General features: G+C 45.8%; 1 protein-coding gene across 5 annotated transcripts in view; it reads right to left on the bottom strand.

Moving 5' to 3' along the window:
* TIAM1 (TIAM Rac1 associated GEF 1) overlaps positions 1 to 27,672 on the bottom strand; it is a 379,913-nt gene that overhangs the window by 288,340 nt on the left and 63,901 nt on the right. For 3 of the 5 annotated variants that reach the window (XM_041735233.1, XM_041735232.1, XM_041735237.1), the window contains exon 2: positions 14,432 to 14,480. The gene's annotated coding sequence lies outside the window, so the exon portion shown is untranslated. Of the gene's footprint in view, positions 1 to 14,431; positions 14,481 to 20,102; positions 20,303 to 27,672 lie in introns of those variants that run through there. The other 2 variants (XM_041735234.1, XM_041735235.1) reach the window with 2 other exon arrangements.

The raw sequence follows: 27,672 nt of genomic DNA, 5'->3' as shown, positions 1-27,672 counted from the left end.
AATCAAAAGGGCTTGGGAGGGGTGGATAACCAGAGGGTGCTGCCGAGGACACTCCTGGAGGGACAGACAAGCTTTGAACTATTAGGGCAGAAATTCGAGAATGAGGCAACTTGCTCATTGGGTAAAGGTTGGACAATCAGGCTAGGGAAGATTAGGCCAGACTCTAGGGCGGCTCAACGCATGTGTGTGTGTCTGAGAGAGAGAGAGACAGAGACAGAGACAAAGAAGGAGAGAGGGATTCAAAAGTCACAGTTTAGGAAGACATTTCAAAAGCATTTCAAGGAAAATTTAAGGGCTCAGTAAGCGAAAGAATAACAAAATGACAAAAAGAGATGTCAACATGAACCATCAGGATAAAAATCAGGTGCTGGAAGACTAGTGGTCGTGCTAATAGGTATGTGGGGGTTGGAGGAGGAGAAATGAATCTGGTTTCAAGTTGAGGTTCCCAGATCAGTGAGCTGCTCTAAGGAGGGCACATTCTGCGGGGACCTCCCCACCCCCGCTGACCCTCGCCCTTGTACAACGCCCACTCAACCCCCACCTAGATTGTGGGTAGGGCCTGTGAGCTGAATTTAACCAATGGAATACAGCAAAGGTGATAGGGCATCACCTCCTGATTACCCTTCATTATAGAAGATTCTGTCTCAGCAGGCAGGGCCTTTAAAAAGCAAAGTGCCACGCTGTGAACTGCTGAGAGGGGGGCCCCATGGCAGGAAGTGTGGATGGCTGCTAGGAGGGGAGAGTGGCCCCCAGATTCTTGAGCTGTCAAGAATCTAGGGCCCTGTCAGCTGTTGAGCATCTGCCTTTGGCTCAGGGCGTGATCCCGGGTCTGAGGATCGAGTCCCACATCGGGCTCCCTGCATGGAGCCTGCTTCTCCCTCTGCCTGTGTCTCTGCCTCTCTCTCTGTGTCTCTCATGAATAAATACATAAAATCTTTAAAAAATAATCTAGGGCCCTCAGTCCCATGTGACCACAAGGAAATGAGTTCTGCTGACCACATGAGCAAGCTTGGAGGCCGTCTCTTCCCCAGGCCAGCCGCCAGCTGAGAATGAAGCTGCCAATACCTTGACTACAGCCTTCAAACCCTCTCCATGGTGCCCAGACTCCTGACCCACGGAACAGCGAGATGGGAAGTGTGTGCCGTCTTGAGATCCTAAGTTTGTGGTTACTTGATACTCATCTCTCAGAAATCGGAGCAATTGGGCTCAAGTTCAGGAGAGAAGTCAGGTACGGACTTGTGTCCATAACAAGGTAGGTGAGAGCCCACATACTGGAATCAAATGCCTGGGACTGAGCCCCAGCACTTCCCAGCTGGGTGGCCGTGGGCAAGTTACATATTTTCTCCGTATCCCAGTTTCTTCATTCATAAAATGGGAAAATAACGGTACCTATCGCCCAAGATTGCTCCTGATGATTATCTCGTCAAGTAATTTTTTAGTGCTTAAAATGATATCTGCTCCAGAGTAAGCACCCTTGACGGAGACAGGCTGGGTTAAATCCTCAAAGGCCAAACATGCTGGGGTACCTGCGTGGCTCAGTTGGGTAAGTGTCCAACTCTTGGTTTCAACTCAGGTCATGATTTCTGGGTCATGAGATCAAACCCCACGATGGGCTCCAGACTCAGCGCAGAGTCTACTTGAGATTCTTTCCCTCTGCCCCCCCCCCTGCCACTCATACATACTCTCTCTCTCTAAAATAAATAAATCAAATCTTGGGGGGGGGGGGAAGCAGCCCAAAGGGGAGGTAGAGTGGGGTAACTAACTGGCCTCCAAGACTGAAGGATCTGGCCCACCTTACCTGGCCTCGCCTTGCTCAGACACGCCAGGATGCTCAGAAGAAAATGTATGGCCTTAAGTACACTTGTTACAAATCCCAAAAATCAAACTAGAGTGAAACAAATACAAAACTGTAGACATTTCCATAAAAGTGGAAGGTACTGGAAGAAGAACACTGATCAGTAAAACCTAGTAATTGAGAGAAAATATAGTATCTGTTTGACAGAATATGAATCACAAAATATGACTTGTCGGAGTGACCTTGTTTGAAGGACCAGGCTAACAGTCATAAGTCACCTTAAAATGTTATTTAAAAATGTAGAAAGAACAGTTTAACCATACCAGATTACAGTTCATAAGGCTCCTCTTCTTTTTTTTTTTTTTTTTAAGGCTCCTCTTCTTGACTAGCTGATGAATGCTGATAAGACATTTGCAGAGGATGTCTTGACCAAGGAAGTCAGAGCAGCAGGTCCTCCCCTCTATTTTCTGTACCAAGCCAAGGTACAGGAAATCTAACTGCTGGTAGATCATCCCTGCTTGCTGTGTGGCAAAAATGACTGAGTAGATAAATCCTTTTTAGGATTTCTTTGGGGCTTAAAACACTTTAGCCTCTTGAAATTGGCACTTCCAGTAAATGTGTGTAAGAGTAACTTTGGTTTTACTGTTTATGTTGTAGCTTTTAATAGAACAGCTCTAACAGAAACAAAGTTGGTCACTGATCAGAATATGGAAATGACTTTCTCAACACTCTCATATCTTTAGAAAATGTCCAGATACTTTATATTCATGTACTTTTTGTGTATCTTCTAACTTTTTTCATATACACTATGATCAGGAATAAAAGGATTAAAATGCAAAAAAAAAAAAAAAAGAGCCTCCGCACTGGCTCTCACCATCTATTTCCAGAATGTCCTTCCTCTATTTCTCCCTGGGGTTTGCGCAGAAGTCCCAACGCATTTAAAATCGCACACCAAGGCAGCTTGGGTGGCTCAGCGGTTTAGCGCCACCTTCAGCCCAAGGCGTGATCCTGGAGACCTGGGATCGAGTCCCACATCGGGCTCCTTGTGTGGAGCCTGCTTCTCCCTCTGCCTGTTTCTCTGCCTCTCTCTCTCTCTCTCTTTGTATCTCTCATAAATAAATAAATAAAATCTTTTAAAAATAATAAAATAAAATAAATAAAATAAAATAAAATAAAATAAAATAAAATAAAATAAAATCGCACGCCAGTTGCCTTGTGCCCTGCTATACTTTTATCTACAGCATCGAGCCCCTTCTGCCATTCTACAACATTTAGTACTCGTCATGCTTACTGTTTTTCTGTCTCCCCTGCTAGAATGCAAGCCTCACGATGACAGGTTTCTGCCTCTATTTTCTGCTGATCAACTGCAAGGGTTTGGAACAGGGCAAAGCTCACAACAGGTACTCAGAGACAGGACAAGGGAAATGCAGCATATGATTTGGAACTAGATCCTTTTGCTTATAAAGGTCTTTATGAGAACAGGCGAGATCTGACTGGGGTCTGAGGATCAGGAGGTGGTAACGTCAGTGTTAATTTCCTGACGTTGTGGTGACTGCAGGAAAACCAACTAAGAATTCCAAGATGATGGAGCATCAGTCAGTAACGTGTTCTCGAGGCTTCTGGGAGGGCAGAGGAGAAAGCTCCCTTGGACTCTACTCCCAACTTTCTGTGACTGCTTCAATTTTTTTTTTTTAGCATTGTTAAAAACCCTGTCTTGAAGGTAATAGCAAAAAACAAACAAGCAAAAAACCTAAAAAGATACCCTTCACTTTATCATAAATGGTTATTTCTGGAAAGGGCAATGAAATTGATGGGGGAAACAGAAGGAAAGGAAGTTTCATTTTTACTCTGCATGGTTTTTATTAAAAACATGTTTTCTTTATATGATATTTAAATAATAAAATAACTGGTGGGGGGGGCGAGGGAGGGGAGTTGGTCCATAGAAATGACACGTACACTTCACCATAATCCTCAATGAAAACCCTAGACCCCAAGCAAAGACGTCACTAGCTCTCCTCTCCTTTCTGAGTCTTCCAGATGCTCTGTATCTGCTCTGTATCTTCAATAAATACTATTCTCACTTCCCCTTGGCTCGCATTTGATTTCTATCCTATGCAAAGCCAAGAACCCTCTTGGCTGGTCCTGTGGGACTGCCTCTGGGTCCTCGGACCCTGCCAGCCTGCATCACCACCTCTCCCCAGGGACACCCCAGGCACAGACAGGGCGAGACCTGGTGACGAGTGACATGGAATCAGCCTCCCTGCCTACCTGGTGAGGACAAGCTTCCTCCAGCCCTGGTTCCCACATCCGCCTGTAGCTCCAGACAAAGGGACCTTGCCAGCAAAACTGGCAGCGTCTGCTGGGCTCGGAAGATTCTCTCTGAGATGAGATGACAAAATTGACAAATGTCTCATACTGTATTTACATTTTTTTTAAAACTGCAAAGAACTGTGCAATTTACTAAAGTTGATCAGCTTCCAATTTTTTTTTAAATTTTTACTGTGATAATTTTTATCATGGTTACATAATCCCCATGTACCCATAACCCAACTTCAACTATTCAATACTGTTTCACTATAACCCGCCCACACTGGATTCTTCGTGCTGGAGAAAATCTCAAATATCAGATTATGCCATCCATAAATACATAATATATATCGCTAAAAGAGAGGGACCTTTTTCTTAAATATCAACACATTATTTTTATACCAAAAATTCCTCTCTGCTACTAATTTTCCATTTACTTTCTAAATGTCTCTAGTATTCTCTCTCTCTCTCTCTCTCTCTCTCTCACACACACACACACACACACACACACACATCTAGAGTGGGTCTGTTCAAATCAAAATCTAAATAGGATCCACACATTGCATTCAGCTGATCCTTTGGTTCCTTTTTTCAGGACTTCTTCATCCTTCTCTTTTTATTTCCTTTGCATTTCCATGTCCCCTGTAGAGCTAAACGTCTATACCATGTAAGGTATTCCTCTATCCCTCACTTTCTCTGACTCCCCTAACCTCCTCTCTGATCATCATTTTAAAAGCTATTTTGTCGGTAAATCCTGGATGTACCTAGGACAGTAGCACTTGACACTTGGACTCCAGCAGGGATCCGAGGAGGAAGAAGAGGAGGAGGAGGAGGAGGAGGAGGAGGAGGAGGAGGAGGTAAGAGCCTTTGCCAAGAGCTTGCTGGCCAATGACACCATCAACAGACATAGAAAGCAAAAGTGCATGAAAATTCCCCAGAAACACCCATTTAAGCAACACTCTGCAATTAGCCATGACTTGGGTGAATCATTGTCCTTGTTGGGCCATACTTTCCTCACCTTTAAAATACAAAGATGAGGGGTTCCTGGATGGCTCAGTCAGTTGAGCCTCTGACTCTTGGTTTCAGCTCAGGTCATGACCTTAGGGTCCCGAGATTGAACCCTGTATCACTGTGCGCTAAGCTTGGAGGCTGCCAAAGATCATCTCCTTCTCCTTCTGCTCCTCCCCCTGCTCACACTTCTTCTTTCTCTTTCTCTCTGTCTCTCTCATATAAATAAGTAAAATGTTTAAAATATGAAGATGAATAACACAATTAAGACACTGACATTAACTGAGCATTTAGCGCCCAAAGATCCTTCAAGATTCCTTCCAGCCAAGCCTATGATTTTAAGTATCAAACTCATACAATGTGTTAACAAAGAACACCCCCTTCCCTTGTTGGGGGAGGGTAATAACAACAAAACTAAGACCACAAATGCTGATTATAAACAAAACTTCAGTCATCAGCATAACCCAAATCTGAATAACATGCCACTGTTTCAAATTTGAGCCACATAAATGGATAAATGACAAGGGAGGGTACCAAATTAATGGTAAAATTTTGGGGTATGTGGGTGTTTCTAGACCAGTGGTTCCTAACAGAGAAATCTGACAACATCTGGTGACAATCTGGGTGTCACAGCTGGGGTGATGCACTGTCACAGAGGCCCAGGGTACTGCTAACTACCTAACAGTGTACAGGACAGTGTGTACCACAAAGAAGCTTCTAGCTCAAAGGGTCAGCAGCTCAGAGGTTGAGAAATCCTGCGAGAACCTCCTAGTTACCAGGCAAAACCATACTGTGCTCGGGGTTTCAGCAGGAGGCTACTAACATCTAAACCCCAGGATACACACGATATATCACAGGCTTCTGCACTGCAGACCACTCCAACACAGGACGTTTGATAAAGACACTGTTCTGGTTTGGTTTGGTTTGGTTTGGTTAACAAGATAAATCGGAACACATATTTTTGCATTCATGTGAATTCGTAAGAGTTCAGAACTCTTCCCTCCATGTAGTCATCTTGGGAAGACATCACCCAACTAAGAACTTATCGTGTGTAGTAGACTTATCTTGGGATGACAGCACCTGCACTCTGGCAGCCTCGTTGAGGCAATGAGCCACTAGTGACCTTGGGACTCCTTGGCTCTCAAGGAAGTGACAGGCAATGAACAGGCCAGTGAGTTAAGAACGGGAGTTCCCATGGCCCCCCAGTGCCATGATGAGACTAGAGAGGTGTAATGGGAGCTGAGAAGGAGCTGGGGGACATTGTGTGTTGATGGGTGGCTACTTTGTATTGGATGGTCTAGGAGGCCTGTCTGGGGAGGGAACATTTAATAGAGCCTTGGAGGAAGTAAAGGACTGGTTGAGCTGGAAGATGAGTCTCCCCAGCACACAGGAGGAAGGCCTGAGGCTGGTTGTATTCTAGTCCCAGAAAGGAGGTAGGGGAAGGGCCCAAAGTTAAGAGGAAATGGTGGGGAGGGGGGCGGTGGTGCATGTGAACAAATCACCTGAGGCCTTGCAGCCATGCAGGGAAGCTGGTTTTCAAACCTATGGTAGCAGAAGCCACTGGAAGTTCCAAGCAGAGGAGTAATGAGATGTGATTGCCATTTAGAGCCCTCTGACTACACTGTAGAGAGCAGACATCAAGTGGACAAGAATACAAGTAGAAACCAACTGAGAGGCAATTGGCGTTGAGAATTTTACTGAAAATCAGGGGTACCTATGTGGCTCAGTGGGTTGAGTATCTGCCTTCGGCTCAGGTCGTGATCTCGGGGTCCTGGAACCCAGCCCCGCATCAGGCTCCCTGCTCAGCAGGGAGTCTGCTTCTCGTCCTCTCCCTCTGCCCCTCCCCCAAACTCACATGCTCTCTCGCTCACTCTCTGTTTTTCTCAAATAAATAAATAAAATCTCTAATAAAAAAAAAAAAGAATTTTACTGAAAATCAAAACCACCCAAAAAGAGAAAGATTTGCCACTGAGGAAGACATTCCAAAGACCATGCCACAGATTCTAAAAGCTCTTTCCAAAGAGGAAATCTGGAAGGATGGTAAGGATTCCAGATCTGGACTGGAGATCTCTGACCAGATCTCTGACCAGTGGTAGGCAGTCTCTTTCCAGTGCTGCCTCCCCAAGTTCCATTGAGTGACCCTTTTCAAAAGACGCCCTAGAGGGATCCCTGGGTGGCGCAGCGGTTTGGCGCCTGCCTTTGGCCCAGGGCGCGATCCTGGAGACCCGGGATCGAATCCCACATCAGGCTCCCGGTGCATGGGGCCTGCTTCTCCCTCTGCCTGTGTCTCTGCCTCTCTCTCTCTCTCTCTCTGTGACTATCATAAATAAATAAAGATTAAAAAAAAAAAAAAAAAAAAAGCAAAAGACGCCCTAGAGCGGCTGACATCAGCCTCTTTACGGGCACACAGAGCTAGTTCCCCCCACCAGGGGGCAATGCAGAGCACCCACCACCCCACTGAGAAGCCTACACAGGGCACCTCCTGGGCAAGGAACTCTAGAACCAAAGGAATAGCAAGCAAAAACTCCGATCCGCCTGGAATGTTCTCTGCCAGGACTTTTATTTACACTCTTGAATGTGCTGGTCTCCCGATCCTCAAAGAGTCAACAGGAGCCAAGGGGGGCAGTAGACAAAAGGAGGCTCTGAGCCTGGAAATCCATTACCTTCCCCCCTCTTTCTCCTGGGAGCACTTTTCCTGAGACTCATTATTCTTGGTCATACCTGCAATAAGATCCTTGGGGCCAGGATGGGGGTGGGTCTAGAAAAGGAGGTGAAGGAGGCTTCTCGGCCCCTTTAAAGCATAAGCTCCAGGCCCACCTGACACCAGCACCAAAAAAGAGTCCTCCACCGGGTCTTTCTCCAGGGAATTACCCTGCGGTCGGAGTGAAAACCACAGTCTGTGTTCAGGTGTCTGTCTCCTCTCTCACCTGACCAACCCGGGGCAATCGTGGGTGGCTGGCTGGTCAAGACTTGGAGGACCCTCTGTCCTGTAGTCCTTAGTTTATTATCTACCACAAAAAGCAACTAACAAGGCAGGAAGGAAGCAAGATGCTACAATCGCTGCACAGATTCAGAAGCGCTACAGCAAGAACCAATTCAGACATCACCACGTCGTCCTAAGAGGTCCCCTGCCCGCCCAAACGTACGCTTCATACTTCAAAGAAAGATTGTTAATTACACATTATGACACCAATTATATCCGAATGCATTATGAAACAGGATCTTTGCTAAGCAATTTTATTATTTTAATTCTTTTCTTCTATCATTTTTAATAATTACTCTCTGGCTTTTATTACACTAAGATGCAATTAAGAAAGAAAAGTTCTCTGTATTTTAAGTCTTCTTCATTCTTTTTTTTTTTTTTTAACATAAAGAATTCCACAGCCTTTCCACAATAACATAGCACACGATATAGTCGAAAGACAAAAGGAACAACTTAGATAAAAACTAGCGGAGTTCCATTTGAGGGGAGAAAAATGCAAGTGTACTTATTTTGAAAACCCTTGGCATTTACTGAAAGGATAGAGAATTCTTGATCACACGAAGGCAAAAACGAACCACATACTCGTCCATTCATAGGAAAGAGAAAGCTCTCTATCATCCAAGGAAAAGGGCACAGCAAATCTGGACTCAATTGCTAAACTCTGGGATTACCAAATATTCAATGCTAATATTTGGCACTAATAGTAATTGAATACTCATATTTAACCACCTTCCCAGTGAAATGAGACCATTATTAAATGTGAACCTACTCAGGGCACCTGTGTGGCCCAGTCGGTTAAACGTCTGCCTTCGGCTCAGGTCACAGTCTCAGGGTCCTGGGATCAAACCCCACATTGAGAGACGACTGGGTGGCTCAGCAGTTGAGCGTCTGCCTTTGGCTCAGGGCATGATCTGGGGGTCCTTGGGATCGAGTCCCACATCAGACTCCCTGCATGGAGCCTGCTTCTCCCTCTGCCTATGTCTCTGCCTCTCTCTGTGTGTGTCTCTCATGAATAAATAAATAAAATCTCAAAAAAAAAAAAAAAACACATCAGGCTCCCTGCTCCACAGGGAGCCTGCTTCTCCCTCTCCCTCTGCCCCTCCCCCTGCTCATGCTCTATCTCGCTCAAATAAATAAAATCTTTTAAACAAAATGTGAACCTACCCATGCTGAATTATATTTCCTTTGAAGTATAAAGATAATGTCATCTAACTGTAGGAGAATGAGCAAAAAAGAGTAAAATTTTAATAATTTTAAGCCACAATTTGTGAGACATAGAATTTCACATTCACACCACACGAAGGCTGAGCAGCATTTCAATAACTGACAAGAAATATTTTTGTGCAATCCATATGCAGATAGTCTTATTCATGCTCTACTTCTTTTCTTTTTTTTTAAAGACCTTATCCATTCATTTGACAGAGAGAGAAAGAGAGAATGTGTATAAGCAGGGGCTGGGGTGGAGGAAGAGGGAGAAGCAGGTTCCCCACTGAGCAGGGAGCTCGATGATGCTGCTGCGGGGCTCAATCCCAGGACCCTGAGATCATGACCTGAGCCAAAGGCAGACGCTTAACCAACAGAGCCACTCAGGTGCCCCCTCTACTTATTTTCTAGCTTATAGGTAGGCAAACTTTCTTTCTATAAAAAATGAAACAGTAAATATTTCCGGTGATTGTCCAAGCATTTACTCAACTCTGCCTCCAATGTAGCACTAACTCAACCATGGACAATGGTAACAGAGGTGTGGTTGTGTTCCAATAAAAATTTATTTATAGGGGTGCTTGGGTGGCTCAGTCAGTTAAGCAGCTGACCCCTGGATTCGGCCCAGGTCATGATCTTGGGTTCTTAAGATGGAGCCCTGCATCGGGCTCTGCACTCAATGAGGAGTTTGCTTGAGGATTCTCTCCATCTCTGCCCCTCCCCCCACTTGCATGCACACTCTCCCTCACTCTAAAAAATAAATAAATCTTTAAAAAAAAAAAAAGAAGAAGAAGAATGGAGTCTTTAAAATTTTACTTAGAGAAACAGACCTCTGGACTCCTCATCAGGGAAATGCAAATCAAAACTGCAATGAAATACCATCTCATACCTAGGAGCATGGCAAAAATCCAAAACATAAGAAACAGCAAGTGTTGGTGAGGATGGACAAAAAAAGAAACTTGTGCACTTCTGGTGGGGCTGCAAACTGGTGCAGCCCTTCTGGAAAACGGGATGGAGGTTCCTCAGAAAGTTAAAAATAAAACTTCCCTAGGACCCAACAGTCACACTACTAGGTATTTACCCAAAAAATACAAAACACTAATTCAAAGGCATACACGTACTGCTGTGTTTATAGCAGCATTATCTACAAGAGCCAAGACATGGAAGGAGCCCAAGTGTCCATCAGTTGATGAACGGATAAAGAAGACTACGTGTCTATAATGGAATATTATTAAGCCATTAAAAAGAATGAAATCTTGCCATTTGCAATGACATGGATGGAGCTAGAGAGTATTACGCTAAGTGAAATAAGCCGGTCAGAAAAAGACAAATACCATATGATTTCACTCATGTGTGGAATTTGAGAAACTAAACCAACAAGCAAAGGGAAAAAAAGAGAGAGGGACAAACCAAAAAAAAGTCTCTTAACACTAGAGAACAATCTGATGGTCACCAGAGGGGAGGTGGGGGGGGGGGGGTAGTGGGGGAAACAGGTGATGGGGATTTAGGAGTGTACTTATCAAGATGAGCACAGAGTGATGTACAGAGCTGCTGAATTACTATACTGTACCCCTGAAACTAAAAAGGGCAGCCCGGGTGGCTCAGCGGTTTAGCGCCGCCTTCAGTCCAGGGTGTGATCCTGGAGACCCGGGATCGGATCCCGTGTCGGGCTCCCTGGATGGAGCCTGCTTCTCCCTCTGCCTGTGTCTCTGCTTCTCTCTCTCTCTCTCTCTCTCTCTCTCTCTCTCTCTCTGTCTCTCATGAATAAATAAATAAAATCTTTAAAAAAACAACAACAACAAAACCAGGCCCAGGGGCTCTAATTTGCCTGCCCCTGGTCCAATGCTCAGGGTGCTGAGAAGTGAAACATCACCCTTCAAACAGTCCTGTCGGAAAGTAGCAGGAACAAGCAGAGAGACAGGAGTGATCTGAAACTACCCAGCAAGACGCTGAGCCTCAGAATAGTCCTCCCCTCACATCCAGAAGTATTTTTCCAAGACCAAGACCAAGTCTAGATATACGAAGTAGGAGTCAGTCCTCAAGAACCTGTGTTCTTCAAACTGAACACCAATAAAAAATAAATTTATAAAGAAAAAAAAAAAACCTGTGTTCTTAAGATACAAGGTTTCTCCCTCACAGAAGCACCTTTGACTCTATCGTGGGGCTTGCCTTCTGAACTGGGCGTCCATCAGAGGTTCGGCACCCACCTCCTCCAATGTTGGCCATTTTTGTGGCTGGCAGTTGGCCAGAGCCAGGGGCACAGGTTGTGGTCACTGAGTTAAAAGAAGTGACCTGTCCATGAGGGAGCACACCCATCTGGCAACCCATAAGCCGTTCAAAAATGAAGAACTCCAGGGACGCCCGGGTGGCTCAGCAGTTGAGTGTCTGCCTTTGGCTTAGGTTGTGATCCTGGGATCCTGGGACCAACTCCCACATCGGGCTCTCCACAGGGAGCCTTCTTCTCCCTCTGCCTGTGTCTCTGTCTTTCTCTGTGTCTCTCATGAATAAATAATAAAATAAAAATCTTTCAAGAAAAAGAAAAAAAGAATCAAGAACTCCATAGGCAAGCCTTCCTATGGCTGGCCTTGAACCCCTCCTACTTGCTGAATAGCCAGGAAGGGCCCACAGACCCTGGAGCAGACGAGGTCCACCAATGCTACCTCTCACCCCCCCAACATACGTGTAGCTCTCACACCTCACACCCCATCCATCCATCAGCAAATCTTATCAGCTCTCCCTTCAAAATTTATCAAGAATTTGGCTGCTTTTCACTAGCTCCATCACCAGTACACTGGTCACAACCACCTGCCAACTGGTCTTACTAATTCTGCCTCTGCTCCTGCCCACTCCCCAACAGTATTCTCATATTAAAAAAAAAAAAAATAAGTGAGATCATGTCCATACAGAGTCCAAATGTGAAGTCCTCACAAGGGCCTGCAGGGCCCTATGTAAGCTGGATCCCAACACACACACACCCCCATTGCCTATCGTGGTTAGGCGATGACCCCCAATGACCCCCTTAGTCCTCTCCTGCTCATTCACGCTGTAACAGCGGCAACAGGCTCCTTTCATTCCTTGAACACACCAGACATGTCTGGGCACACTTGAAACTCAGGACCTCTGTGCTTCTCCTGCCTCGACCTGGACCGCTCTCTCCCAGAAAGGCATCTGGCTTCCTCCCTTACTTCCTTCCTGTCTTTGTGAAATGTATCCTCAGAGAAATCCTCCTTGATCACCCAATGGGAATCACAGTCCCACCCCCAACCCCAACCCCAAGATGCACTACTACTACCCTTCCTTCGTTTCTCCCCAAAACACGAATCACCATCAGACATGCTGCACATTACATCAGACTTCACACACACTAGAAGGTAAGCTCTATGAGGGCAGGAATTCAGGATCTAGAACTGAAACAGGCACACAGCTGGGTGGTAAAAAAAAATCACTTGTTGAATAAATTAATCCCCTTCTATCTATCTGCCCTGGAGAATCTTAGATGATTCCCTTTTTTCTTCTTTCCATTCCTCATTTTCAGCACCTTTATCTTTTACCCTAACTTCATCCTCATTCCCTCATGCTTAATAGATTGTTTCTTCCCTTCTCACTCTACATCTTCCCTTCCCTCCTTTCTTTTATTATCTACAAGTGGTTTTTTTTGCTTTGTTTTTTTAAGATTGTATTTATTTATTCATGAGAGACACACAGAAGAGAGGCAGAGACATAGGCAGAGGGAGAAGCAGGCTCCCTGCAGGGAACCTGATGCAAGACTCGATCCCAGGACCCCGGGATCACGACCTAAGCTGAAGGCAGACGCTCAACCACTGAGCCACCCAGGTGTCCCTATTATCTGCAAATGTTTATTAAATAGATTTATCCACCTAAAAAGAGGCCTTTTTAAATTACTGCTTCTACCAAATCCTGACTCCATTGTCAAATACATAAAGAATCCAAGAGTTTGCAACAATATCTTTCTTAAAAGAAACTCACTGATCACCTTGAAAGGCATAATATGGAATCAATTCATTATTCTAGTCAATAAAAGAAAAGAACCAAGTCATTATTTGACTATTACATACAAACCATACCTCGAAGTAATTTTTTTAAAAGACTGAAATAAAGTTCTTTATAAAAACATTCCAGGTTTAAAAAAAAAAAAATTCCAGGTTAAAAAAGAAAGTGCAGAAGAAATGACAGAATGAGATTATCACTTTTTTGTAAACATTTTTTTACAGTTTTTACACTTTTTTCTATAGGGTTAAATGAAAAATGATGTAGCCATCCACTCTGGACTGTCAGTGGCTGCTGAAGCCATGAGAGACAAAGTGGCTAGGGCCCTAAAGAGGAGGATCAGATTCAAGGCACCTGCCAATAGTCACACTTCAAGAAGATACAAAATATGTCACCTGATGAAGTTGCATTATCATGCATGAAACGCTGTTGCCCAAAACTAGGAACCAAAATCTAATAAAGCCTTTAGTTTATAGGACATTTTAGAAACCATAAAACATGTTTAATGACAACACAGGCCGCAAAGTCTGCATTATGAGCAACTCCACGGGACAAAAGAGCCAGCTTCTTGACCAAACACATTGCAAGAGAGAACAAAACAGGGACAGGAAACCCACATATTAAAAGGGGCTTAAGAGACACTATCAACCAAATGCCATATGTGGACTCTGTTTCAGTTTTTTGATGACTCAGAGGGATTTTTAACTGTGAAAAAATATTTTATCAGACAATCAGGGAAATCTGAATGTGAGCATTCAGTGATATTAAGAAATGAATTATTATTTTTATGTGATAACAGCGTGTTGATGTGTAACTAAAAGAACTCTGTCTTTTCAGAGTCGTAGTAAAATATTTATAAATAAATCTGATTTTCTTCTTAAATCCACATCTTAAAATTCTTCTTCAAGCAAAGGACTTTGGTTGTTCTGATCCTATAGAACTCACTGCTTTTCAAAGGTACCCATAAATGAGGTGAGGCCAGAAAGAATAGGCAGCGAAAATCAACGAAGCACCCGGCACAGATTTAGGGCTATATGGCAAATAAATAAATGAAACAGCAAATATATTTATATACCCTTGATGCACCTGGAAAGTCCTTCAAAGCGTATAGGAGAATATAAACTGCTCACCATGTGGAGGTCAGGCTTCTGATAATGTGAATATCTGGAACACAGCCATCTGGAAATTAAAAAAGAAAAATACTTCTGAGTGACAAAGCTTTCACAAAGCCCATGCACTTTTCTCCATGAAAGAAAAAGAAGAATTTTATTTATAAAACTGTATCCAACAAGGCATCGTTAAGAAGGAACAGCAGAGGCAAAAAGCAGAGCACTCAGAATTAGGAGCAGGGGAGCAGAGCCATCCAGGAGTTTGTAACAAAGACAGGGTCCACACAGACTCAACCCCTGGGGGCATCACCCCAACACAGCTTCTACAGTAACAACATGGTCCCCGAGTCCTCAACATGGTACCAACCAGGCTCAGAATCCTATGAAAGAAAGCAAGAAGGTCAGGCACACCTGCATGGCTCAGTGGATGAGTATCTGCCTTTGGCTCAGGATTTGATCCCCGGGTCCTGGGATCGAGTCCCACATCGGGCCCCCCTCAGGGAGCCTGCTTCTTCCTCTGCCTGTGTCTCTGCCTCTCATGAATAAATAAATAAAATCTTTAAAAAAATAAAGAAAGAGGGTCAATATCGATACCACTTTAAAATTATTTTCATTAAGATGGTTAAAATTTAAGAAGCTCCTTTATTCCCTTCATGAGAGAGGAAACAGGTTCCAAGGAAAAGCAAAACTGACATCAAAGAGCAAAAATGAAGGTGAGTCTTGAGCTTGAGATCGAGGCAGGGCTCGGTAGCAAGGAGCACCAGCCCACGAGCAGCTGAGTGGGCTCCTCGCAGCAGTGCCCACCTACCTCTCAACATTGACTGGGCTGGCCTCCGAGTCCTGGAGGAGTGCAAACAGTTCCAGGGTTTTAGGGGGCATAATGTTTTAAAAAAAAAATATGGTCTGGAAGACTTTATTCCAGGCTATTGCAATAGAGGACAGATGGAGCTTGACCTCGAAAGCAGCAAAGACACCTGGGGATTTCTAACAAACAAGCAGAGCAAGGGGGTCACCAGTCACAGGACACATCAAGGGGGTGGGGGGAAGAGTTCTTACTAATCCAACAGAAAATAGGATTCCTGGCTGAAGGCAGCCCAAGGTGACCCGATGTCACCTACCGAGGTAATGACATGCCAAGCGTGGGGCATTGCCTCTAAACTCACTTAGCAGGATTCTTGCTAAAATGGGCCTGGGCTCGCCAAAGGCAGGGCACGGACCATGCAAGGTCTGGGTCAGAGGACCCTGAACAAAGTTTGCTTAAGGAGTCATTGTCGGGATCCCTGGGTGGCGCAGCGGTTTGGCGCCTGCCTTTGGCCCAGGGCGCGATCCTGGAGACCCGGGATCGAATCCCACATCAGGCTCCCGGTGCATGGAGCCTGCTTCTTCCTCCACCTGTGTCTCTGCCTCTCTCTCTCTCTCTCTCTCTCTCTCTCTCTCTGTGACTATCATAAATAAATTTTTTAAAAAAAATTAAAAAAAAAAAAGGAGTCATTGTCAGTGACGGTGACCCCGCCTTAGGATAGAGATGCTGACACCCAGAGATAGTATTAGAGGACACAACGTGGAAGCGGGACCCAGAAGCAGATCCCAGACCCCCCGAGATTCGAGCTGGGTGGTGTCAGTTACACCTCCTGCTGCCTCACCATACCTTATACTGCAGGACACTTACTCATTTCTCAGCTGCTTCCCCCCATGCAAGTTCTCTGTTTTGCAAAACCTAGAAATGCCCATTCCTACACACCCCGCTATCATATAAGAGACAAGTACCTTTGAACACAGCTCCATGTGAGTAATTTATGTATAATTCCTTGATACTGAGGACAATTGATTCACCATTATGGCGTAATGAAGCCTTTCAAAGTCATCTTGGAATAACAGGCATACAAATAAAATAGGAAAAGAAAAATAAAAACCCTAAAAGCCTGGATTTAAAAGCATCTGAGTGAAAGCAGGAAGCTTCCAATCATAAACAGGATTATAAAACCTCCATAGTACAAGCTAAGCAATTTCCCATGATGCCGGATTCCCCCAAGGAGAGCATTTAAGGATGACAAAGCTGCTCCTTTTGCAATCTCAGAAGTTCCATCTACTGGATAAAAGGTACTTAAGAATCTGAAGGGTCACCTGCTAAATATTCTCTGGTTACGTCCCATCTTTTTCCACTGGGAGCTGTGCCCTGGGAGGCTGACCTCTGTGGCCTCTATCAACCTAGCTCCCTTGCCCTCTGGCCAGTTGGGAGGTGACAGTAGAAGCCAGGAGAGGAGGAGGGTAAGAAGGAAGGAGCAGAAATCCCCCTGCTTTCTCCCCGCAGGGTCACCTGGAGGTCTCTCTACCACAGGTCACAGCTTCGCTCAAGAACCCTCTCCCCCTTATCCTTAGTTCTAGGTGCTGGAGGGTGCCATAGACTGTGGCCCCCCAAATTCATTAGTTGAAACCTGACCTCCAATATAATAGCATTAGGAGGTGAAACCTTGGGGGGTAATTAGGGGGTGTGAATATGGAGGGTAGGATATGGCTAAAGAGGCTCTGGGTGTTAGGAGGGTGCCAACAAAAATCCAGAATTTCTATCCAGAATTGCATATAAATGTACATGTCTTTTTCTGAAAAGCTTAACTCACACAGAAAAAGGTCAAAAATGTAGTTGCGTTCTCAAAAGTGGACCCCAAAACGCAGAGCCAATGCTGTGAGAGAAACACAGCGTAGAAACAGCCTCCATGTGGCCAGGTACACTGGGTACCTGCGTGGGCTGCATGAGCAGAAACACAACCTCTTCCCCCCACCAAGGGCCGGGCTGGAAGAGGACCCACCGCACCGCTACCCGCCACCACCCACTCCTCGGAGGCAGCTGGGATGGTGTGTTCCCACCAAGCACTCACAGCTCCCTCCCAACAGCCAAGTGACATTTCAAAAGCTCATCAGCCCAGCAGGTGTTCAGATGCACGAGCACAAGCAAAAACAGTAACAGGGCTGTGGAAAATCTCATCTTTTTGTTCTGAAAAGCTCAAGACACTGAGGCACGGGAGAGTGTGGGGGCAGATAAGCAGGAGGGAAAAAGCACTAGACTAGCAAAGCTGCCACCCCATCCCAGGGGCCGGGGAGAGCACCCCCACGGGGAGTCAGCCCTTCCCTTAGTGGGCCCCTCCCCTGCTGTGTGAGCCAGGATGGTGGCTGGCCCTCGCCCGGGGCCAGGGCTGCCCCTTTGCCACATGGCGACCACCGTTCAGTAGGAACCTCATAGGGTTGCTGTGGGGCTCAATGAGAAAATGTGCATCCAAGACTCAGAATGCCTTCCAGGGAGATTTAGAATCCATACCAGAGCTCTTCTTAATTTTCTTCACTCCTAAGATGGTCCTGGCTACATATGAACAGAAGCCTATGAAAGACTGATAAAATCAATCTCCAGGGGCACCTGGGTGGCTCAGTGGTTGAGCATCTGCCTTTGACTCAGCTCATGATCTCCAGGTCCTGGAGTTGAGTCCCAGGTCTGGCTTCCTGCTCAAAGGGGAGTCTGCTTCTCCCTCTGCCCCTTCCCATTTGCTCATGCTCCCTCTTCCTCTCTCTCTCTCTCTCTCTCAAATAAATAAAATCTTTAAAAAAAAAAAAATCCTCCTCCAATTCCACACCACAGAAGATGCCAAAAAAAGTGACAAGCCACAGGGGCAAGGGTACCTGCCCGGCACCACACAGCCTCTAACCCACACACGGCCCTGTGACTGTGTCCATCCCCTATGCCACCATCCCTTCACCAGCTGCACCAGGGGTCTTAGCTCAGAGGCAGAGACCACTGTGATTAAGAGCCCCACTCGGTGAGCACTGGGTGTTATGCTACATGTTGGCAAACTGAACTCCAATAAAAAAAAATTAATTAAATTAAAAATAAGTAAAAGCATAATAGAACTTGGAAAAGGGGGATAAAAAAAAAAAGAGCCCCACTCGGGAGTCCAATGGCCTCTCCTGACCTGTGGCCCTGTCATGTACTGACTGGGTGGCTTTGGGCAAGTTATACTACCCTTCTGACTTAGTTTCCTCATTTATAATCATAGTTGTAGTAGCTCTTTCTGTGAGGATTAAAAAAATTCATGCCAAGTTCTTAAAATAGTGCCTGGCATACAGTAGTAACTCAATAAATGCTGACTGTAGTATTGCCCCACACATTTAAGCTAGTTTCCAAGGCCCATCAAATAAGGAGGCATCTGTGCTCCGAAGAGCAGCCAAACACTAGCTCCACCAACCCACGAGCCAAGCACCATATGTCCTTGATTCGAAGCTGTGTTTTGTATGTTAATGTTCCTAAAATTACAATACACGTGCACATTTAACGCTGCCGATTTTCTCATCTGTAAAATGAGGACTACAGCATCCACCTAATGGGACTGATAGAAAACTCACGATTAATTTATGCAAAACACTTTGGACGGGGCTTGGTGTCAGAAATGGTTCTCTGCAGATATTATCATCATCAGGACATTAAGTCATCGGAGCTGCTGCAGGCCTTCCCGCTCTAGCCAAATGTGAAGAGTCTTCGACAGTCTTCCTTGATACAGGGATCACCTGATCCCCTGTACCCAAAGATGCTGTGGCTTGGGGCTGCAAAGTGAAAAGCCAAACCCTCGTACACAGCACGGCTGCTGGGTTTTTACCATTCCATGGGCTTCCTGGAACTAGGTACTTACAGGAATTGTTTAGTTGTCAAACTAGGGGCTCCTGGGGGCTCAGTTGGTTAAGCATCTGCCTTCAGCTCAGGTCAGACGGGGTTCTGGAATCAAGCCCTGCATTGGGCTCCCTGCTCAGTGGGGAGCCTCCTTCTCCTTTTCTCTCTGCCTGTCCCCTTGTGCTTGTGCACGCGCTCACGCTCCCTCTCAAATAAATAAATAAATAAATAAATAAATAAATAAATAAATAAATAAAATCTTAAAAAGAAGTAGTAGAAGTAGTAATAACAGTAGCAGTTGTTGTTGTTATTGGTTCCTGGGTTTTTTTTTTTTTAAGTTTTTTGCCCTCACAGTAACTTGCAGGTCATGATGCTGGTTTCTTGGTGGCCTCTAGAGGACAGCTGGCCTCCCATCAGTCAGAGAGGACCCCATGGAAGGTGGACCTTGAGCAGAGGTGCTAAAAGGCAACTCTCAGAATGGAGAAACGGTAGCAGGAAGGGCAACCAGTTCAGCCAAAGATTAAGGAATGAGCCATGAATCTAGGCAATGAGCATATCATTGGCCTCTACTGTCCAAAACAAGGTCCAAAGCAAGTTCCATCAAACCAAAGTATTTTCCCTTCGTCTTACATCTTAGCTGCTTCCTCTCTGCACTGGAGGCAAGTAGGATGCTGAACAGGCAAGGGAATAGCCAGTGGAGGGTGGGCCCCTATGAGCACGGGGGCTGGGTCAGATCACCTGGATTCAAATCCCGGTGGCCCCAACTATTAGCCGTGTGACCTTGAGTCAGTGCCCCAACCACTCTGCACCTATCAGATGAGGGTAGCAGTAGCTAACAGGCGAGTGGGGATGCAATAAATTAGTACATGTGAAGCTCTTGGAAAAGTGCCAGACACACAACAAGCAGTCATGAACCGTAGCCACGGTCATGACTAGATGGTACCCGCACCCCAGGAGCCCGGGAGGGGTAACGGGGTGAGTGATGCTGGCGGGAGGGGGGTTCTGGTCCAGCTTCCAGCAGCCAGGGACATGGGAACACACCTGGGGATGGATTCCAGTTGCAGCCCTCCACGTACCAGCTGTCACGCATGGCCTCAGAACCTCATCTCAACTTATGGGGTTTCGCTACCACACAGGGCTGTCGGAAGAAGTGAGAACGCATCACACAGGCAATTAAACACATGGGGCTTCTTGTCATCTCTCCTCCCTCCCCGGAGTGCAGAGAAGGCAACAAAAGCAAAACCTGAACCCATGCCCACCCCGCTCAAAGGCCCCATGGACCGAGACCCCAGCCACCACTACTGAGGTCCCCCCCCCGCTGACAAAACCAGGCAGAGGCCCTGTTCCCAGGAGGAGGTGAACAGGGCCTAAGAGTCTTCCAGCACCAAGAAGTCAGCCACTTCCCTCCAAGGGCCCAGAGACAGGAGTCCGGGGCAGTAAAACCCAGGAGGAAAGAGCAAAGGTCTGGATTCTAGAAGCACTGAGCCAAAACCGCCCGTTAGTTACAGGGAACACCTGACAACCGCTTCAGGAGCTGGAGCCTGCATCATTAGCAAGAAGGACTGGGGAAGGTCGTTCTTATATAAACGTCTGAGGGATAAAGAGAGTAGATAAATGTCAAAAACAATGCCTAAAACGGCTGCATACGGCTTGCTTACACAGCTCTTTCCTTCTTCAGACAAATGATAAAACATCCGCGCTTCTGAATATAAATCATCTTCAATTAAGACATTTCGGTTGGAAAGCACTTTTGGCAGGACAAACGAAGTATTTGCCACTGTTCTCCGACTTGGAGCTTTCAAGGTTGGCAGGGCGATTTATTTTTGTTGATTAAACAAAATACAAATGGAAAGGGCCTCGAAATTGATTAGCCAATTAAACTCAATGATTCTCAACAAAGAAATGTGCATTATTAGCTTTGCCAGAGTTATAAAAATGCCTCCCAGCTTTACTGCCGTTTTCAGGATTTACACCATCGATATTTGTGCTGACAGAAAGATTAAGTAAGGACTGGATTAGGCAAAATTTGTCTTCTCTTTTTGCTGGAACGGAAGGAAGAGAAACGATCAAGGGCTGGGGCCATTTCAGGAAGAGCATTTGCACAGCATTCGTAATTCTGGAAAGAATGATTCGGGTTGAGTGAGCCCTTGTCAGTCATCTTGTGTATTTGTTCCCTGGCAAATTACTGATTCCCTAATAGGGGCCAAGTTTGTTGAGACGACAACAACCATAAATATCCAAACTCTCCGTTTTGCTCCTTTCACCTTCCAAGAGGAAGAGTGTCCAGAGAGGCAGCCGACCAAATGATGGGTGTCAGATGCTTCTGCAAATTCGATCGTCGGACAGAGGGGCACCATCCGCCTACGTCAGTCCAGAGCAAAGTGTTTCTGGACCGCAGCCCTAAGGTCCACACCACAGTCGCGATCCACTCACACACAACAGCCACACACACCCGGGGCGGCGGAACACTGAGGTTTTTCCGGTGGTCAGAGCTCGAACGTTGCAGGCCGCTGTGCATTTTTAGACTTGATTGTACATAATTGTTAATCACTGACCCATTCTCCAACCCTCGTGGGCCGGAGCACGTTGCTAGGCAACCCATTTTGCTCTAGATACTTTCTGAAAGCCAGTGTGGCAACAACCAAGTGTCAACTAGGAGGACACTAACCGTGGGAGACAGGCGTTTCCTTAAAGCACGGCCGTCCCGTGCCTCTCCTGATGTTAGACACAGATTTCCCATGTCTGACAACTTAGCAAAGACGCGCTCTCAGGTCGAGCTGGATGAAGCTGCCCTCGCAGCAGCTCGGTTTGGCAAGTCAGACGGTTCAACGTAGGAACTTAAAAGAGGTCCGCAAAGGCTGTGAAACAGAGGGATGATTTTCCTCCGCTGGCATCATCACAACTGTGCTTTGTATCAGGAACCCAGCATTCGCCCCGTCCGCACATTTCGGAAAACTCTTCTGATAAGCAGGAGGCAGCTGGCAGAGGCAATGTGCATCGTTTTTGCAAACCCCTGAGCAAGAAGTCACGTTTCTTTTTCCGTTTCGGACCCTTCGGAACCGATCTGGGTCTTGTAAACAGCCACACCGCCCTGCCTTGTCAAATGCTCCGAGCCGTGGGGAACGGGACCAGATTTATTCCTCCCAGTTCGAGAACGGGAATGCCAAAGGCCGTTCTAAGGAGGAGGACAGAACTGCCAAGTACGTGAAAGGAGTTCATTCAAGGGGAAGGAGGAGGGAAGGCAGGGTCGCTGGTATCACGAACACGAGGCTATTCCCGGGGAGCCCGTGAAATCTGATGACTCCCCGTCCAAGGCAGCTGGGAGCGCCGCAGTCAAGGGGCGCTGGAAAAAAATAATGACCCAATGTCAGCTCACGGAATGTCTCCAGGAGGTTTTTAGAATCTCGGTTGGAAGCTCCGAATAATGACCAGCTTAGGCGATGCATACGAGTAGATGATTAACCTCATTAGGGAAGAATTGGTTAAAATTATTAGGTAAAGGGAGAATTCACAGGGAAGCCTAGATTTAAATGCTGCCCTTACCGAACAGGTTTGAATACCAAGGCAATTACCACTTTCTAGCAACCGAGATTAATTGTACCTAAAATTACGAGGTTACAGTTTATAAACTGGGCACTTGTAAACTTTATATTGGGCAAATGGCAAATTGTTGTGGCAAGAAGGCAACAGAAAGTTTAACGCCCCTGCCCAGATGAGCTTTATTAAAATATAAGCAGGCTGGTTAGTCTGGATTGGCTTTACCTGGCATGCTTATAATTAAAAATAAAAAAAATTAAATGATACAGAAACACAGAAAGTTAAAAGGTGAAAGTTTTCTCTCCAACTGGTTTCCACCTTCCACCACCATCCAGAGGTAACCGCCAATTAGTTTGCTTTACTCTTTTACAAAAGTGGCATCCCTATGCGTAGCTCAGCATAAAGCATCCAATACGCTTGCTTTTCTTGCTCAACTGTACAACACAGAAGCTAGTTTTAAATAGAGTCCTCTGCAGCATCCAATTCACCAGCCGGTCTGTCCATGATTCCAGAATAAAGCTTCTCGGAGAGTAAGAGTGACCCTTCCTCTCTCAGAGGTAACAACAATTTAAAGACCATCAAAAGCAGAGTCAATTAGCCAACTCTCAAGAGCTCCAGGACACACTGCTAGAAGCCCAAGAAGAAAGAGAGACATTTTCAACTCTATAAATATGTCCACAGAAATTTAGCCTGGCACGAATGAAGCTCCCAAGAAGCAACCGGTTAAAACCACAAATGGGTGACTTGAGTTGGGAGCCCCAGAGGAGAGCTGTCTATACTGCCAAGAAGAAAAATGAAAAGAGAGAGGGAGGGGGGCCAATGAAATCAAGAAACATCAAAGACTGAATAAATATCAAGAACCAAGTGCTAAATTAAATTCTGAAGCTCAGTGCTACAAACTGGGAGAAGAATGTAATTTACACAGGGACATTGTGAACCCCCTGTGAAGGAAACTGTGAGCCTGCTGGGACCCAGCAACAACAGAGACAACGAACAACAACAACACTCTGATGAGCGTTAGGACTATCACAGAAAAGCAGGGACTCACAGAACTGGTGTGTACACCATGGATTCCACATTGCTCCAACTTGGAAATTACCAAGCTATATCTCACGCTGTGCATTCTTTACTCAAGAGAAGCAGCTGCAGACCTAAATTCTGAAGACCACAGTCCTAATCTAAGTTCTACAAATAGACTTTAAGAAAGTCACTTCCTCTCTCTAGATATCAGCTTTCTCGTCTATAAAGTCAGAAGACTTGACGAAAGGAACTCTAAAATCTGTAGCATGATTTATTTCTCAGATTCTGTTTAGTTAAAACTATGTTTATACGTGGATGGATGGATGATGGATAGATGGACAGATGGGCGGGTGGATGACGATGGATGGATGGATAGATGAGTGGATGGACAGATGGATGAGGGAATGGGAAGGAAGGAAGGAAGGAAGGATGGATGGATGGATGGATGGATGGAGAGATACTGGGGAAGTGGATGGATGACGGATGGATGGACAAACGGACAGATGATGGGTGATGGATAGATGGATGATGGATGGATGAATGGACAGATGACACATAGATGGGAGGCAGTGGTCTACTGAACGGGATTATACAGGCTGTGACCAACTGTTAGAGTTTTAGAAATTGAGGGGGCCTTCAACACCATGTTGATAGCTTGGAATCAGTCACGGACGGTATATTTATACCATGGAAATAAATCAGACCTTTTTATTCACCCCACAGAGTCGGCTTACCAAAACATCACTGAAGAAAGAGAAGAAGGAAATGAAGAGTAGAAAGGAGTATCTGTATGCACACAGTCCTCCACGTGGGTGGCCTCCCACATCTCCATGTTGATACGCTTACTATTTTCTCTGCCTGCAACACCATTATTCAGCATGGCCTGAATAACCAGGACTTCTTACCCAAACTCAGCTCGAGTCTCACCTCTTTTAGGAAAGCCAACCCTCACCCTGTGTGAGCTACTGCCCTCCCGTCATGTATAATTCCCATAGCATGCTACAACTCCTTCCCTCTGCCCTCTCAGGTCACCCCTACAACATAGTGTAGCCCCTTAGCCAGCCCCTCTAGATTGTTGTCAATTCAGGACAGCAACTGTACGGTTTTTTTTAAGATTTTATTTATTCATTCACGAGAGACACAGAGAGAGAGGCAGAGACATAGGCAAAGGGAGAAGCAGGCTCCATGCGGGGAAACCAATCCCAGGACCCTGGGACCATGACCTGAGCAAAGGCAGATACTCTACCACTGAGCCATCTGGGTGCCCTCCAACCATACATTTTAGCTCTGGGTGTTTAATGCTTTAGCACAAAGCCAGGCACATAATCACCATCCAATACAAATATTTTAAATTAAAGCAATGGTTTCAACTTAAGGCAGAAAAAAAGAATTGGCTGATAACAGGTTTAGGCTCAAAGAGCTACACTACTCTCTCCGGGGCATAAGTGGATAGTCAGAGATTTTTCGAGGGCTTAAGCTTTTCAAGTCCACTTTCCCTTAGATTGTGGCTTTCCATTAAATCAGTTAACCTACATTTATCACAAAACAGTGCAGTGTGTCACTGACCCACTTCGTTTCATTTCTTTGCCATTCAGTGACATCCACACGTCACTATGAATTGCATTTTTAAATAAGGAATTAAATATATTTGTCCTGGATTTACCCAAGCGAGCTCTGAGAGCACTGGGATTCACCCTCAGGTTCACTGCCTAATCTACTAAAGTGGCTTTCAGAAAACAGCTTACACTTTCTCATCCTTAGTTATCCAATCCATTAAATGAAGACAGGGCCTGGAAATAACACAGACCAGAAGCCCCCATGCTGCCCTGTGCCAGAGCAAAGGCAGGCTCCCCGGACCTGACCTCAACAGGGCCAGTGTTACTGCAAACAGAGCTGCACACAGCTGTGGCCTTTGGAAGAAAGGAAAGTATCTCAGTCTGCCCAGGCGGCCTTACAAAGAACCACAGGCTGGGGGAGCTCACACCATGGAAGTGTGTTGTCTCACAGCTCTGGAGGCTGGACCCCCAGGAGCAAGTGTCAGCAGAGCTGGCTTCTGGCTTCTTCCTTGGCTTATAGTCAGCTGGCTCACCACGTGTCCTCACATGGCCCTGCCTCTGGACACAGGCATACAGAGAGGAACTCTGGTGTCTCTTCCTCTTCTTAATTTTTTTTAAATTTTATTTATTTATTTGAGAGAGAGTGAGCACAAGCGGGGGGGGGGGGGTGTGGGGGGACCAAGGGAGAGGAAGAAGCAGACTCCCAGCTGAGCAGGGAGCCAGATGCAGGGCTCGATCCCAGGACCCTGAGATGATGTCCTGAGCGAATGAAGGCACACGCTTAACACCTGAGTCACCCGTGTGCCCAAAATGAACTACTTCTTAAGAAACCATCCTATGTCCAAACTACAGAACCAAAGAACACCATGGCTGCTGACTCACTAACTTAGCTGACAGAGACAACGACAAGATCTAAACTCACTGGAAATTTCTCCTAGATCTATACAAACATCTACCTGTACATTTAAATGCAACAAACAACGTAGCCACGCGCTGGGAAGATGGGTTCAGATGGGATTCACACTGGCTGGGTGACTGGAAGCTAAAGGAGACAACAGGGGCAGGCCGCTGCAAAAGAGAACAGAGAGAAATGCATGCTATGAAACCTAAGAATACATGTAGAGAGGGGGGCCTGGCTGCCTCAGTCAGTGGAGCATGCAACTCTTGATCTCAGAAGTTGCAAGTTCGAGCCCCATGTTGGGGGGAGTGATTACTTAAAAATAAAATCTTTACAAAACAAAAAAAGAACACATCTAGAGAATGGGAAGGTTAATGGTCAAAGCCCAGGTGGAATAATGGGATTAGTTATAGGAAATGAAAGCCATTTCAAGGAAGTCTGTGACAATCCGGAGAACAACCCCAAAAAGAAAGCAGCAAGAATCATGTGTGGTCTAAAAACAAAGCCCAAGGAATGAGTTTGAGCAAATGGCAAAATTTAACCTGAAAGAGAGGTATAGGGCAGACACAGCAATGACCTTCAGACACTCAATGGCTATCATGCCAATGGTATTAGGTTGTCTTGCCTTATTCAGGGGTACAGATAGGGGTCCATAGGTCAGAGATGTTTTAAAAGGGATTCCTGGGGGTGCCTGCGGGGCTCAGATGGTTAAGCATCTGCCTTTGGCTCAGGTCACCATCCCAGGGTCCTGGGGTCCGGCCCCACATGGGGTTCCCTGCTCAGCGGGGAGCCTGCTTCTCCCTTTTCCTCTACCCCTTCCCTCTGCTTGTGCGCTCTCTCTCTCTCTCTCTCTCAAATAAATAAAACCTTTAAAAAATATAATAAAAGCAGAGGGGTGGATTCCTGGGTGGCTCAGTGGTTTGGCGCCTGCATTCGGCCCAGAGTGTGACTCTGGAGTCCCGGGATCGAGACCCATGTCAGGCTCCCTGCATGGAGTCTGCTTCTCCCTCTGCCTGTGTCTCTGCCTCTGTGTGTGTCTGTGTGTGTGTGTGTCTCTCATGAATAAATAAATAAAATCTTTAAATAAATATAAATATAAATATAAATATAAATATAAATATAAATATAAATATAAATAAATGGGATTTCTGGAAGAAAAAAAACAAAGGGAGGGAGGAGGAAATTCCTGCATTTAAGAAGAAAGTGAGTTGGGATGATCATCAGTGTCCTCTTCAGCTCAATAATAAAATCCAACCCAGAGTCCAAGAGGGGACCTGCTGCTAATCATGTATCTCGAGTGGAAATTCTGCTTTGCGCACAAACCTCAAGATCCAACCTCTTAGTCACCTGGGACTGGCATAAGGAAACCAAGAAAGGGCTTATTTTGTGTTCCCTGGACTAGGCCCCTTTGTTTCGTTAGTGCCCGTGATGGCTTGTGCTGGGAGGCGGGTGTGCGGGTGTGTGTGTGTGTGTGTGTGTGTGCAGGGTGGGAGCCCGAAGCAGGCCAGAAGGCTGACACAACAAGGCAGGCTGACATTCAGGGGCACACCCACTTGCCAGCCCATGCGCATCTGGCATAGTTAGTTTCAGGCTTGCCAGG

The sequence above is a fragment of the Vulpes lagopus genome, chromosome 20, assembly GCF_018345385.1.
Source record: "Vulpes lagopus strain Blue_001 chromosome 20, ASM1834538v1, whole genome shotgun sequence".
In the NCBI taxonomy this organism is placed as follows: Eukaryota; Metazoa; Chordata; class Mammalia; order Carnivora; family Canidae; genus Vulpes; species Vulpes lagopus.
Note: the sequence above shows the minus strand (reverse complement) of the source record. Positions and strands in the feature narration are given on the sequence as shown.